Genomic DNA, 4,467 nt, shown 5'->3' on the forward strand with positions numbered 1-4,467 from the left:
GGCCCTGGAGAGCCGCCCGACGACCTCGGCGCACCGCAGGTCAGTAATTCTGCTCTCTCGTTGTCTTTCATTCTTTTCGACCTCCACACTAAATGCAGCGTCCTATTCCTTAGGGATTTCTGAGAGGTACTGCTCCGTGTCACTCTGAGAGGATGAAGCAGAGCTGCATTTCAGCTGTGCTTCGCAGTCGACGATTAACAGCTTCCGCACGTGTTTAATCGGTAGTCACGCCATTGGGGTCGGCTGAGATGTCGGAAATCTGTTGGTTAGTTGTTTTGATAATTGCTATCAAAAGTGATAAAGTGCTATCATTAGTGTGGTGGATCAATGGTGTCCCGGTACGATATCCCCGGGCAGCCCTTTCTCCGTGTTTTTCTCACCACTGCTATCAGCTTTCTGATTCTTGATCTCTTCTTCGCTTGCCTTTTATGTTCAGATGATTGTGCAGAATCACTTTGGAAAGAAACCGACATTTTGTATTGGAGAGCCTGTGGAAATACGAGTGCAGTTTCATGAATGGAAAAACTAACAATTATTGGGTGGCTATGGATAGGATAGTAAATAAAAAAGCTAAGTAAGGAGTATCTTGTCAGATTATAATCTAGAAACGGTGATTAAATCTTGTAGACTGGCTCAAGGCTCTTCTTAGGCCTTCCTACTGCTAATTTTTAAGAACCAGGGCAGGAGATTTAAAAAATTACCCCATTTCACTGAATTTCTGAGGTTTTGTTTGGAAACAGAATGATTTGGTGACGTATCTCAGTTTCACGTTTCTGATTAACTCCATAGAACGTGTTTTAATTAATTGTTTACATTTTGTTGCACTTGTTGTGTAGTTCCAGTAGTTTGTATTCTTGATGAGTTTGATGAGACTATATTCAAGTGGAATATTAATTTCTCCTTGTTTAACTTAACTTTATACTGTACACAGACAGTTTGTTTTTTCATGATCATGTGTTGAGTAAAGAAATGTCTTTGCATCCATCTGTGTTGCAGTCTTTGGAAATGTGATGGAGAAACAGCTGGGCAGGTGGTCTTTTGGAGATGTTCGTTTTTCTGGTCTGAAGATCAAAGAGAATCATACAATTTGGGGGGCATTTGAGAATGGCTGCAAGGTTCTGTGTTTGCAGGGCTCTTGGAAGAAAGAGGAGATGTTTGGCTGATTCCCAAACGTTTAATATTGGCTTATTGAGAATGGAGGAATCTTTGTCTTTGGTAGCTATGGCAACAGCCATTTGTTTTCTTGTATTTGGAGGACAAATCACACAGTGAGGTCTGAAGATTCTTGGGGCAAGTGAAAACCTTAAACTGCAGTTTAGTTTTAAATATATAGAAGATAGGTGTTGATATGCAGTTTGCCCAGGCTTTGAATCTAGGCCTGATGTTATGAATCTATGTATTTTTCTTCTGTTATCCAAATGACTTTCAAGAACTATGGCTATAGTGTGTGTTTTCAGGTCTTGGACAAGGCACCCGTGTCTTTGTTCTGTATTGGATGGAAGGGGACAGACTTTCTAGTAGGGTCTGCTGTGACAGGACTTTTGGAAACAGTTTCAGACCAGAGAAGAGGAGATTGAGGTTGGATATAAGCAAGAAGTTTTTTACAGTAAGGACTGGATCAGGATGCCCAGAGGCATGGAGGATGCCCTGTCCTTGGAGACATTCAAGGTCAGGTTGGACCAGGCTCTGAGCAACCTGATCAAGCTGCAGATGTCCCTGTTCACTGCAGGGCAGTTGGACTAGATGACCTTTAAGGGTCCCTTCTAACTCAACTCTGTGATTCTGCCTGTACCAAGTGGCAGAATCAGCGCTGTTATCTCTGAATCTGTTACTTGTATAGGTTTCATTTCTTCCTTCTTTCTCGTTTAGATCTCAAGACAGACCTCGATGTGGCACATAATCCTTTAGAAGACTGGAAAATATAGCCTGGCCTGGAGGAGCCTTTTAAATTGATGCCTTGAACATTTACAGATGTTGAGGCGTAGACTGTGATACACTTAATTTTCCTTAAAATACCACTGAATGAAATGCTCTTGCCTGTGGATTAGATATAGCCAAATATGCTTTCTGTGATGCAACTGAAGGCTTTGAATGCAGAGTACAGAGAGGGATGGTGTGAATTTGTACCTGGAGAATAGCTGTCTTGCTGTGGTTTTGGCAGGCAATGCTTTGATTTCATAGTTGATGCCTTGCCTCTAGTTCTGCTCAAATCCCTGTTGTCTTCTTTTATGAGGCACTGATAATTCCCTGATCATAAGTTATTTGCATGTGAACTGTGCACATGGAACAAGGACGAATGGCTTATAAATATTATTATTGTAACGGCTTAGAATTCCTGCGTGAAACCACATTTAAACATCAGTATCTCCGTGGCTGTCAGGTGAGGTCCCGGATGACTGGAGGAAGGGTCACGTCACTCCCATATACAAGAAGGGGAGCAGGGAGGACCCGGGGAACTACAGGCCGGTGAGTCTCACCTCCGTGCCTGGGAAGATCATGGAACAGATCCTCCTGGACAACATGCTCGATCACATAAAGAATGAGCATGTGATCCGAGACAGCCAGCACGGCTTCACCAAAGGAAGGTCATGCCTAACTAATCTTGTGGCCTTCTATGATGGAGTGACGGCATTGGTGGATGAAGGGAAGGCGACTGATGTCATTTACCTGGACCTGAGCAAGGCCTTTGACATGGTCCCCCACCACATCCTCATCTCCAAATTGGAGGGAAGTGGATTTGATGGGTGGACGACCCGATGGGTAAGAAACTGGTTGAAAGGCCGCAGACAGAGGGTGGTGGTCAATGGCTCTATGTCCAGGTGGAGGCCGGTAACAAGTGGTGTCCTCCAAGGGTCTGTCTTGGGACCGGTGCTCTTTAACATCTTTATTAATGACATCGATGAGGGAATTGAGTGCACCCTGAGCAAGTTTGCTGACGACACCAAGCTGAGTGGTGCGGTTGATACGGTGGAAGGAAGGGATGCCATTCAGAGGGACCTCGACAGGCTGGAGGGCTGGGCTCGGGTGAACCTAATGAGGTTCAACACGGCAAAGTGCAAGGTTTTGCATTTGGGCCGGAAGAACCCCAGGCACCCGTACAGGCTGGGAGCAGTGGTCCTTGAGAGCAGCTCGGCAGAGAAGGACCTGGGGGTCCTGATGGACGAGAGACTGAACATGAGCCAGCAGTGCGCTCTGGCAGCTCGAAAGGCAAATGGGATCCTGGGCTCCATCAGGAGAGGGGTGGTCAGCAGGGACAGGGAGGTGATTGTCCCTCTCTACTCGGCTCTTGTGAGGCCCCATCTGGAGTACTGTGTCCAGGTGTGGAGCCCTCAGTACAAGAAAGACATTGAGATTTTGGAAAGGGTCCAGAGGAGGGCGACTAAGATGATCAGGGGGCTGGAGCACCTCCCCTATGAGGACAGGCTGAGGGAGTTGGGCTTGTTCAGCCTGGAGAAGAGAAGGCTGCGGGGTGACCTCATTGCAGCCTATCAATACCTGAAGGGAACCTACACCCACGAGGGGAGTAAACTCTTCAAAAGGGCTGACAACAGCAGGACTAGGGGAAATGGATCGAAGTTGAAGGAGGGAAGATTTAGGTTGGATGTTAGGGGGAAGTTCTATACAAGGAGAGTGGTTAGGCCCTGGAACGGGCTGCCCAGGGAGGTTGTGGATGCCCCGTCCTTGGATGTGTTTAAGGCCAGGTTGGACAGGGTCCTGGGCAACCTGATCTGAATGTGTGTGTTTGGTGGCCCTGCTAGGCAGGGGGGTTGGAACTACATGATCCTTGAGGTCCCTTCCAACCCGGGTGATTCTGTGATTCTGTGATTCTGTGATTCTGTATCTCCTTGTGTTGTGATGTAAAGTTTCTACCTGGTCAGAACTACATTTTCAGGCCTTGGTTTCCATGAGGTCATGGTTCATGTTCATCATTTCTGAAGAAGGCTGCAGCTGGAATTGTGACTGTTGTTTTGTAGGAAATCCTTCCTTCTCTTTTCAAGGTCTCCAAACACCTGAAGACAGATCTTTATGTGTGAAGGAAATGATGCAGAAGGTGAAAAAGAATGTCTCAAAATTTCTCAGAAGTGTTTTTCTTATGAGGCCTATGACAAGGAGCTTGCACTAATGGTTCCTTCATTTCTGCTGTGCTTCAGATAGTAATCTTCTTGTCATGATCTAAGGCTATGCCTCCATGAGTGTGCTGTTGTACATAAGATGCTTATAAGATGTGGATACCAGACATTCAGTGCCCTTTATCATGGAATCACAGCAGTGCAGAGGTTGGAAGGAACCTCAGCAGATCATTAAGTCCAACCCCCTGCTAAAGCAGGTTGCCAACAGTAGGTTGCACAGGAAAGCATCCAGGTGGGTCTTCAATATCTCTAGAGAAGGAAACTCCACCACCTCTCTGGACAGTCTCTTCCAGGGCTGTCACTGATGGTGAAGTTTCCTTTGGTTACGTATGAAATT

Source organism: Centrocercus urophasianus, unplaced genomic scaffold (assembly GCF_019232065.1).
Source record: "Centrocercus urophasianus isolate 14NV4802_14NV808 unplaced genomic scaffold, USGS_Curo_1.0 seq_1278, whole genome shotgun sequence".
In the NCBI taxonomy this organism is placed as follows: Eukaryota; Metazoa; Chordata; class Aves; order Galliformes; family Phasianidae; genus Centrocercus; species Centrocercus urophasianus.